Source organism: Stenella coeruleoalba, assembly GCF_951394435.1.
Source record: "Stenella coeruleoalba genome assembly, chromosome: 8".
Taxonomy (NCBI): Eukaryota; Metazoa; Chordata; class Mammalia; order Artiodactyla; family Delphinidae; genus Stenella; species Stenella coeruleoalba.
This window is the reverse complement of record NC_137154.1, coordinates 31,774,983-31,787,265: the sequence shown is the minus strand read 5'-3', so window position 1 is coordinate 31,787,265 and position 12,283 is coordinate 31,774,983. Positions and strand designations below refer to the sequence as shown.

The 12,283-nt window shown below is 35.9% G+C and overlaps 1 long non-coding RNA gene across 1 annotated transcript in view; it reads right to left on the bottom strand.

The window, feature by feature from the left end:
• Positions 1 to 12,283, bottom strand: part of LOC307190513 — a 183,816-nt gene that overhangs the window by 121,379 nt on the left and 50,154 nt on the right. Inside the window, exon 2 of the long non-coding RNA XR_013829481.1 lies at positions 11,395 to 11,474. This is a non-coding gene — a long non-coding RNA (uncharacterized lncRNA). The remainder of the gene's footprint in view (positions 1 to 11,394; positions 11,475 to 12,283) is intronic.

Here is a 12,283-nt window from a genome sequence, read left to right as displayed (position 1 = left end):
GGATTAACTGGTATTTTTAGAAATGTTGCTTTTTTCAAATATACGCAGCTCTTCTGTATTCCTAAGAATAACTCCTGTCTTTAATCTGAACATTATATGTTGGGAAAAAAATGTAAATAATTTCTACATGATCATGGCTTTAAGAGCAATGGAAATTGACTTGCACTTACACATCACTGGCCAGAATCCGGCCGCATAGCCACGTCTAGAAGTAAGACGACTGAAAAATCAGGAAATATGACTCATGGTAGACTCAGACCAACCATGATCCAAGACATAAGAAAGACACATTGGAGAGGGAAGCGGGTATTGTGCAGGTCCCTAATTGGATACTCCTAAGTATTTTGCAGAATTGCTGAGAAAATTAAATGAGAATGTATGCAAGTACCTATATCAAGGGGAATATTTAATAAATACTAGTTCTAAAATATTAGATATAGTTGTTGTTCCTAGTACTATTCATGTATATATTCTTTGAGAGCAGGAACTCCTTTAAATTCACTTTTTGATATGTCTCACAACCAAGGGAACCTGATATTAACACCTTAGCAATTAGTACATTTACTTTTTTTTCATTTTAATTCAACTGTCATTGTTCATCACGTTACCATTTATTGAAAAATCCAAAATTAGATTGTAATACAAACTTAATGAGACCTGGTACCATTTTTTTAAAAAATTCCTGAGTAAATTCTTCATAAACGTCTTCAACCTGTTTCTGAATAAAATGTCAAATCAAGTGGGCAGGTATGTCTTAACACTCAACATAATTTATGTTTGGCATCTTTAAACAGAATATCAGGTTGATTGACTAGATTTCCCAAAGTTGTTTTGATGAACTCATAGCTTTTGATTTCTTATTTGCGGTATAGAAGGTCTACCACGACTTTCTAGTTCATACTTCTAAGATATTCTTTATATACACTTCTTCTGACCTTTAAAGAAAAACATCCTCTACCTAACACACAATGGAAGAATTATAAACTAAAAAAAGACATTTCCCTAGAGATCTTCAAATTGATTATGAATTGCCATTGGATTGCTAATATTTTTGATCAAGATGAAATCCTAGTAGATGAAGCACACATAATCATAGACTCTGTATTATAAGATGGATATTGTGAAAGGAATTCTTGGAACAGAAGGACATAGACAACTTGCAAGATAGATCTCTCTTGACAACAAAAAATTATTTGTCATGACCAGCTTTTCTAAAAACTTTCTAACAAAAGACATCTTGAATGCCATTTAAAAAGGGATCTTGAGGCCCATCAAGTCTGGGAAAATTGGGTGACAAATTTGTTTATTGAAAGGTTCTTAAAAAATTATTACTCTAATATAAATGACAATGTGGAACCCCGGGATGACTGGAAAAATATAGTTAAATGAAATTACTTCCTGAGGTGTTATGGGTTATTTTTTGTCAGTTATGCTTCAACATTTTACACTTAAGAAATACATCAGACACAATTATAGAAAAACTAAAATCATAACCCATACAGATATTTTTCCAGTGACTGCTAATGATTGCTAACAACCATATAATACACTTCTTATGATTTCAATTCTTTTAAACTTGTTGAGATTCGTTATATAGCTCAGCATATATATTTTAATAAATGTATCATTAGTATTTAATGATACATTTAATAAATGTATCATTATACGTTTAATAAATGTATCATTAGTATTTTTTTTTTTTTTTTGCAGTACGCGGGCCTCTCACTGTTGTGGCCTCTCCCGTTGCAGAGCACAGGCTCCGGACGCGCAGGCTCAGCGGCCATGGTTCACGGGCCTATCCGCTCCGCGGCATGTGGGATCTTCCCGGACCGGGGCATGAACCCCTGCATCGGGGTTTTTGCACGAACCCGTACAAAAGTCCCCTGCATCGGCAGGCGGACTCTCAACCACTGCAGCACCAGGGAAGCCCTATAATTAGTATTTTTAAAGAATGTGTATTCTGCTGTTTTTGTGTGGAAGTTCTATAATTTTCAACTAGGTCAAGTTGCTTTATGTTTTCTACTTTCTTTTCTATTCATACTGAATTCTGTATACTTTTCCTACAGTACTGAGAAAGGAGTTTGCAATCTCCAACTAAAATGGAATATTTGTCTGTTTCTCCCTTCAGTTAGGTGAGTTTTGCTTCACCTCTATTACAGCTCTTTTATTAAGTTCATGTTCATGTAAGGTTGTTCTATCTCACATTGAATTGACCTTATCATTTGATATGTATCTTTTTATCATAAAGAATATGATTTAATTTGAAGTATACTTTGTATGATATTAATATACCTCTGCATTTATCTTTGGTTTATATTTTATCTAGTCTGACGATCTCTGATCTTTTTTTTTTTAATCTGATCACCAGTCTTGTCACCATAAACTACAAAGCTTCATCTCTTCACCTATGTGGACCACTGGAGTGATTTCAAAAATACATTTAGATAAAATTCCTCTCTGATGTGACTGTAGGTCACATTTTGGCAATTATGCTGGAATAATCTTTTAATTTAAAAGTATACCAAACATATAATTTCAGAAAATAATAAAACCATGACCAAGATGTAGTACTTTTAATATTTTGCCCTTTGCTATAGACTTTTTCAGATTTTTTTAAATTTTAGAGAAATAGGTAAATTTCCCACCACACAATCCTTTTCTTCTTCCTTCTGTGTTGCAATATCTACCATTCTGAAGGGTATGAGAAATAGAAAAGTTGAAAGCTAGTTCTATAGCCGGAAACTGCTGGTTTCCATGATCTCTTTTGAGTACTCTCAGAAGTATAAAGTCATGGGCCTATGTTCTGTTAACCAACTTGAGAGGCCATACTAAGTTTGATCTAGTGTGATGCAATGTATCTGGACCAATCCTGTAATTTTAAAGAGGAAACAGACCAAGAGAGGAGAATTTACTCACTCAATGCCATCCAAACAGTGACATACTAGAGACTAGACCTCAAGTGTCATGAGAACTCGTCTATGTTCATTGCTCTGACTACCATAGATCTGTGTGTTAAGGGTAATAATATCCCAAGTAGCATTCTTTCTTATTCTCCTTACAGCAAAAAGTAGGCATTATAGTTGGGGATTTATTTTCTTCTCCTCCCTAAAGAAACATGGAAAACTTTAGAGTTTGGTGTCCTAGAGGGTTGAACTTATAAGCAGGTTGGATTTATAAGCCCTGGGGAGACAGTGCTATGGTAGGAATTTGGCATCCTTATATCCAGACATCAAAAACCAGCCTGGGATCTCTGTTCTGGGTCAGATTTTGCTTGGTGGGTCAGCAGATAGCAACAATTCCAGTTTTCCCAGGTTTTCGTATTACATATATGATGGCTGTGTTCATGTAACTGCTCCTCCTTAAAAGTTTCTTCTTCCTCATTTGCATCCCTCTGAGCTCTTGCCTAGCATCCTTATTTATGAAAAAATAAATAAGAGATACAGCAAATGTCAGCTAACCAAAGGCATATTTTTCCTCTTACTACATCCTTGAGTCCATGAAGTGAACAAATTTTATATTAAATGCTATCTGGATGTCAGGAGATAGTGGCAAAGATCTGACATATTGTGAGTAATGACACAGGAATTACAGAGGATAAGTAGTTGAATACAGACTGGTCTTCGTGAAGTAGAAAGAACTTGAAATGAATGTTGAAGAAATGAGGGAGAAAAGGAGAAAGGGCAGTATAAGGTAAAAGCACAGTGCAAATCTCCCCGAGCTCTGGTTGCTTGTCTCATAAGCACCTTTGGTCATTTCAGGAGTTCCAGCTTTCAGCCCTCCTTACCATCCCAACCACTGCACTTCTTGTTGATCCTGATGTCCCTAACCACACATTTCTTACTGGTATAAGGAGGATCCTCTGAGCCTTCCCATGGAACACAGTCCTCTGGTGGTTTTTCTTACATAATATCAAATTTAATAAGCCCATTTCTATGAGCATTTTAATCTTTTCTTCCACCATCTACCACGACAACTTGGCATTTTTGCCTCATTAGTGTGGGCCATTACTTTTTCTACATTTTTTGGAGCCACCATAGCATCATATCTCTATCATCTCCCAGGGGTCATGGTGCTGAAGTCTGTAATCCATGTGAGTACTCCTATATTGATAAAATTTATTTTATCTAAATCTATGTTTCACCTTAGTTGGTCCATCATCCTCAGAATCCAGTTTCATGTGCACTTCCCTCAGCTCTTGACAGTGTACTTTGGCTAAGTCGCTTAGAGCCTTGGGTTGGTTAGCCATTAGATAAGGGCTACCTTTAGAAGTGGTGGTGTCAGCACATGACCACCATACGGCTTTAGTGTCAGCTTCATACAAAGCAGTGCAGTAATTAAACAGAAGCGGAATAGGTAGATCAATATAAACATACGATGAAGACCATGCTCGTGCTACCAAACAGATTGAAATTTATTTATAATATAAAAGGCCTAATAAAATGTATAGACATTTCAATACAAAATGATATAAAAATCAGGAGCCTGAGGATGCATGGAATTAAGGAAAAGTTAGAGGAGAAATAATAAGTGTATGATCAGCTTTTGCTGTTTCCCTTAACCTCATCCCCCGACAGGCTCACCAATTTCCTAAGGAGAAGGTACAAGATGGTAATTTCAGAACTTTACTGCACTTAAAATGTAGTCTCTTTTTTCTCCCCTTTTACATATACGTGTGTGTATGTGTATGTGTGTGCCTATGTTCATATCATTTAAATATATGCTTGCATTAACTCAAATTCTATAGAGGGGCTTGTTATTCTCCTAGTTCAGTCTAGAGATTTTACATAATACTGAATTAAAAACCCTGTTTTAATACAGTTGAAGATTTATATTAAAATTGCTGATCACCAATATTCTGATGCCTCCAGTGACAGAACAGTCAACCCTGCTTCACCCAATTCAACTCACCCCTTGCAGAGTGTTGCTCCATCAGCAATATTCCTCTTTGGTTTGTCTCTTATTATAAGACCATGAAAATAAGATTAGAACACTGGCCTCCAATTGGCCAGTGAAGAGAGTTTAATCTCCATTGCCTGTGGAGCTTTTTAGAAATGCACATGTCTTGTCTTCTTCCCTCCCCTTCTCAAGGATCAGGTACATCACTCCATCCCTAGTAGGGTGGAGGCAAGGGTGAGATTATCATTAGAATCTCAGCGTCCATGTAGAAAACTTTAGATTATGAAAGTATGAGCTCTTACCCTACAGCTTTGATGTGTTTTTTTTTCCTTAAGACAATTTTTATTTTTCTAAAATGTAAAGACAATAATATTATTAAAAGTTATATAACTGCAAGAGTAGGTAATCCTTACTCAGAAAAATGCTTTGCTTCCAACTACATGAGGTTGTAAATGATTTTATTCTTTAGATTGATGATACCTTAACTAAAAGGCAACAGAATTCTTAAATTTGAGGAAACTGGCATCAACTTTGGTGTTGAAGACCTTTGGATTGAAATCTGGGTTCTTTAACTTACTAGCTATGTGACATGGGGAAAAATTACTCTTCATGCCTCTGTTTCCTTATCTGTAAATTAGAGATAATGTCTGCCACATGGGACTACTATGGATGAAATGAGATACTGTACGTCATTGTTGGTATATAGTGATCCCTTTGTAAATTATAGCTTTACTAGTATTTTGAGTAAATTTAAAATATCTTACAAGTCTAATACAATCATTGTAATGACAATCATTGATGCTCTGTCAAACATGTGGCACTGCATCTCCAATAACAAAGTGGAGATATATCAACAGACATTTTTTTCATATAAAATTTTCAGAAAAGATTACAATCTTAATAGGGATCAATTTGAGAATGCATGACTCATTTTCTTATAAAACAAAGGTACTTATTGCTAAATTACATATAAAAATCATTCCTACTGAGCTGAAATGGCAAATTATTTTAATTCAAGGATATGCTGGTAGATAAAATAATTTCAACTAATTTTTGATGCCAGCCTGGAGTTCCCAAATGTTCACTTGTGAATATGTCTACATTTTCATATCTTACATCCATTACTGACCATTTTCTTCTGAAAGTCTGCTGAGTCCTGGACAATTGAGGACTCCATTTCTTCTCTAAGCATAAAGTATACACTGAAAACCTGGAAAATGTCCCCTAATAGATTTAATCCAGTTTTTCTGCATCTCAAATATCTAATTCTCAACCACAGTAATGTGACTGCAGAATGTATATACTTGGGAATGCATTTAAATATCACACCAAACCAAGTAATTGGGCTTTATAACCATTGTTTTGAGGAAAACAAAATTAAGAAAGGTACATAACCTATTCAAGATCACACAGCTATTACACACGGAGTCAGATAACTAACCCAAGTCTTCCTAAAATCAGAGTTTTTTTCCCCCCAAAGCCCTTTTTAGGTTACCTCCTCAAATTTGTTTTCTTTCATTCTTGGCCCAAATCAACTACCAAGTAATATAGAATCAAGTTCCAAAATGTAATCTTTCACCTATGTGCTAACATCCATTCCTATAGTAACTGTTCTAGTTCAGGTCAACATCATCCTTCCCTGAACCATATACATGGCCTCCTGAATGGTGTCCTTGCTTCTGTTTCCTTCCCCTTCCAACTCTCCTAAAAATAACCAACGATTATTCTTTCTAAGGTATAGTTCTTATCATGTCACACTCCTGCTCAAGAAGTCTGACTCCCCAATGCCTACTAAATAAAGTCAACTGTCCCTGGAATAAAATCCAGAACCTCTTACTATGGCTTTCACAGTCCTTCTTGAGCTGGCCTGTTCCTACCACTAGAGCCTTCCTTAATAGGGTTGGGATTCCCCAACCTTCTCTAAGTAATACTCAAGTTTGTTTTCATCCATAAATGGCTCATCCTCCCAAAGTAAATGTCACTTGACCATTGACTGCCATTAAGCTGAGGGAGGGGCTGCTTGGTATTGGATTCCTTAGGGTGGGAATAAAATGCTGGTGGAGATTGGGTGCAAGCCTGGGCTTTTAAGAAATAATGCTAGCTTTCCCTCCTGTGTGGGTGTTTTCCTCATATTCAGTACCTAAATGAAAACAGAAATGTACTGCAAGGAACATTTGTTTTCTGAACTCTTCACCTTCATCTCTTATTTTTTTCTCAATTAGGTATTCATATTCCTACTATTAAAGAAACTTTGACTGTATTTCCTGTGAATTAACATCTTAATCAATATTTAATATGCTAAGAATGAGAACTATCTCTCCTGACTCTGAGTTACATTACAAAGCTGAGGATGCTCCCTTTGGCCTCTATTATTGAAGAGATCATATACATCGCAATAGTTCTTTAAAATGTAGGTACCTGTTAACATCTTCCTCTGGCCATTTTCATGTCGGGCAGTACCAGAAAAGTATCCCCAAAAGTCATCAATAAAACCAAATAAACTTTAATGTGTATTTATTTGTTGTTGCTATTTTTTGGTTTGGTAAAATACTCAAGTAAATTACCTCTGAGCAAGGGGAGACAAAAATGAGTGACAGAACATATATTTCACATGGAATTTCATTTCTTTCCCCTGTTACATATGTGCCCTTATGTCATTTTGCACATTGTTTATTTTTGCAAGAGTCAGAACAGGGATCGAGGGCTGAAAAGGGTGAAGAGAAATTTGTTCTATTATGAAAGATCCCATCGCCATACAGAAAGCCTCTTTCCCTAAAGCTAACCTTTCTGATAGTGAATATTTATGTTTGCCAAGCTATTCAGGCAACACTTTATAATACTTTAGGACAACACATTTTCCTAATATACAGAAAGACATATAACTTTAGGACAATGTTAATTTATTAGTAACTCTCAATGCCTAGGGTATAGAAAAGGATTTACTATTGATGGTGGAGACTGTTTGTCATTACATTTAATATAGACAATATTGACTCTGACAATTATAATTGATAAGACATAGAGTCTATATTTTCTTGTTACACGTGCAAAGGGGCCCCTTGTTCTTTACTGAAACTACAGAATGAGACATCTAGTCATATCATTTCATGACTGAGTGCTACAAAACTGGTGCAACTAATGACATGTTGATGAGGCAAATAGAAATATGTACAAAGAGTTTGGAGTATTCCCTGGACATTGTGGAAGTTTCCCTTGATCATTTTTTTAAATACTGTTAGAACTCAATTTTTCCATCTAAAAGAAGAGAATAACAAACCCTACTCTATAAGGTTTATGGGAAGTTTAATGCTATCAAAATTAATAATTGGCATTCAGTAGCTGCTCAGTAAATGATCACTATAATTATTTCATCTGGTTATCCCTCCATATCATAGCTCCAGAGTCACTGTCTTTCTACCAGAGGCTTAATGCACACTTAGCCAGGTTTAGAGACATAGCAGGGAATTATATAAAGAAAGAGGGACACATACCATGTTCATCTTCTGTGTTCTCATAGCTTTTAGGAAGTAACCATTTTGTAGTATTTATAATCATAACACTTTGGAATATAAAAGATATGTAAAATGAGACAGTCTAATTTGTCCCAAGTTCTACACTGAACAAGCATCACAGAACTAGAACTCATGTCTGATTCCCAACATATTACACACATTATTTTGAGAATCTCATAGTTCGTACAAAGCTTTTTCCTGAAAAATTCTTTCAAATTATTCTTAAAATTGTAACTTAAATAGCTCTAGTTTGTATGTCCACATGTTAGCTAGGATTTGGGGATCACTATCTTCCTAATATTTAGGGAAAAAAATAGAAAGCTAAGGGGAGCTCCTCCCATATACGATGATAAATCCAGGACCTCACCCATAGTTCTGTGAACTCTCCAAGAGTCTCTTGGTCAACTCCCACTTCCAATGTCCTACTCCTTTTGACTTCTTAGAAGGATTCCATCTTGACTCATGAATAGTCTCTTCTCTCTTCTCCATGTCAACCCAAATGCCAATAACTCAAGGCAGTGGTGCATTGCATATTTTATACAGATAGCAATGGGTAATGATGGAATGCCATTCCATCTCATATTGGAATTCCAGTATTCCAATATCATTCCAATCTCATAATGGAATTATGAGATTATGTGAATCAGAGAAAGGAATAGAAAAAAATGTAGTTGATTGCTAAAAATCATTTGCCTCAAGTTTCCCAGTCACTTCTGTCACCAGCAATTCCTTACTCGTCAGTTTCCCACTTGTGATGGTTATTTTTATGTGTCAACTTGACAGGATAATGGGGTACCCAGATATTCGGCTAAACCTTATTTCCGGGTTTGTCTAAGGGTGTTTCTGGGTGAAATTAACACTGGAATCCATAGACTCAGTAAACTGGTTTGCCATCCCCAATGTGGGTGGGCACAATCCAATCCAATAAGGGCCTGAATAGAACAAACAGGCAGAAGATGAAAATTCAGCTTTTTTTGCCTCACTGCTTGAGCTGGAATACCTATCTTCTGCTCTCAGTGCTCCTGGATCTCAGGACTTCAAACCCAGACTACAATCTATATCATTGGCTCCCCTGTTTCTTGGGCTTTTGGACTTGGACTAGTTACACCACCAGCCTTCCAGGATCTCCAGTTTGCAAATGGTGGAACTTCTCAGCCTCCATAATTTCATGAGCCAATTTCTTTTAATAAATATCTTTCTATATACATCCTATTGGACCTGTTTCTCTAGAGAATCTTAATACACCCGTTCCAAACTTGTCCCAGGATTCCCTCGATGCTGTGATTCTGTGTTCACATTAGTTATTCACCAGATCATTGCAACAGACACTTACCCTTTGCTTTCTCCTCTCATCACTTCCAAATTTTACTCTGTATTTCTGCTATGTGCCCTTTCTAAAATATAAGCATGTCAGATAGGTTCAGTGGCTTCCTTTGCTTCCAGGACAACATCTGCGTTTTCTGAATAATACGTGAAACATTCCTGCTATTTGATCTTTATCAGTTAAAGTCACTGCCCTCTCAAACACTCATACATATTTTATCTAGAAATAACATACACCCCATGAGGTATCTTATATTAATATACTGAATACAAATTTTAAGTAATACTACCTTACTTATCTTCAGTAGACTGAGATGTGAACTCCATAATTGACTCAAGTATATAAAAGGGAGCCTGGTTCCCAAAAGGCTAATTCATTAAAGCAACACATATATGTGATTCCCAGTCACAAGTAATTATATTTATCACTAAAGTTTAAACGAGATGTGAGCAGATGTCAATGGAAATTAACCTAACCCACACCCACAGAATAGTGAAGAGATATAACAGCAAAATGCAGTAAATTGGCTATAAGCCAAGGAAAACATAGTTATACATATATGAAGCTATAATACAAAGAAGGTAAAATATAATAAGTTATAGCTTGATCACAACCGTTAATAATAATTAGGTCCAGGCTATGACCAAATAAACTGTATGCCATATTTATGTATTAAAATTTTCATCAAAAGAGAGGTTTCATGAAATTTTCATCAAAGCAAAGCATCCCTGGGATTGAGATATCGAAACTGGTGTGCGGTGGAGTAGGAATGGCTCATATGGCTTTCTCAGAATCCAGGTAAAACATTCTACCTTCTTCTGGTATATTTATAAAATGATATTCTGGTTGTTAGTGGGATTTCCAGATTTTTAAAGAACTCAAACATTTCAGTTACTGAAAAGGAAAAACACTGACTCCTTTGTTCTCCCATCGTCATGTTCCCTTGATTCAAATACTTTGAAATGACTGAGGAAAACTATCCTCAATCCTGAAGGCTGAGAAACAGATTTGTACTATAGTGAATCAATTAATGTTCTGACCCAAGAAAGTTCTGCATGAATAGACAGCTACCAAAAATGACCTCTTATTTCCCTCCTCTTCCTCAATGTCCTTTCAGGGGCTTATTTGATTTGTTCTTTCAACTTATCGGCAGAGCCCTTAGAAAGCCTTTGGAAACGATGGAACATTGTTCACGCCTGTTCATGAGGATGTGAATGGTGTTGCTATGCAGCAGTAAACTAATGATAGTTCATTGCATTGAGAATCATGCAATTAATTCTCCTAAGAAAACGGAGGAGCCCGTCTGAAATCTTCCACAAGTGTCAGAAATCAAATCACATGCATGTTAGCTTATGTTTTCAGTATACTTTTTAGGAAATAGTGAACATTCAAAACTCTTCCTTACATTTTTTAGAGTTACTGATATTAAACTTCTCTTAACTAGTCAACAGATGCTATCCTCACATACCTGTTCTTTCACACATTTAACAAATAGCTACCAAACAACCCTTGTCCTCAGGGCAAAAGTTGAAGCTTGAAGATTTAGTGTGAATGGTTAAAAGAAGTGCTGCTGAGTTTCCGTTAAAAACTAGCACTGAATGGTGTTATATAGAGTTAGTCATGACAATAAAGCAAAAGAAGAAAAATTTCTGGAATACATACCAATCCAGATGCGACTCTCTCAAATATACCAGTACGTGGCGCACTTTTCCATCGAAGAGCCTCAGAGAATAGAATGAGGACTGCAGGAGGGAACAGAGACAAAATGGCTTGATCATGAAGATTAAGAAGTCACTTCTCGGTGAATGGAAAAGTTAGCATCTTGTTAAATGCATTACAGAGAAGCATTTATAGAAACTAACTGATCAAGTCAGATCCAAAAGTAAATTTTGAGCATTTGCAAATTATCAGATTTTGTGCAATTTGCAGAGAAATATAAATAAGGATATTGCAAATCCTTCACAGTTGATGTGGGAAAAGAATTGTAAGCTATCCAGAAGAGCGTCAGCACACACTGAAAGGAGAGGACTTTGACCAGACAAAAATATTGGTTAAAAAATGTATTCACTTCTAAGAAATGAAGAAGCTACAAGCTTCTGTACAAATAGTATGTATCCCTATATTAATGTATAAAACAGGTACCCCGCATTTTTAACTAACTTAAGTACAACTCAACCTATTTGATTAACTGAAAGGGGATTTCAGATCACCCCAAGTCACAGTTAGTTTGGAACAAATTCAAAGTTATGAGAGGCAGATTGATTGTGACACAGTGACTTTCCCAGCCCTGGTTATGCATAGAGAGCAAATGCCTAAATTTAGCTGAATCTCTTATATGCACACGGCGGTACTGGCAGGTGTTGGGTGGGAAAACAATATATTGTCTATTACAAACACTCCATAAATGGTAGTTATAGAAAATATACTTGAAGCTCATTCTGTAACTATAGAATCATATGACCTATGGATGAAAATTCTATCTATCCTCAAGTCTTTATTTTCTAATTCACATTTTGATGCTAATATTACACTTAAAATTTTCTACTTTAGG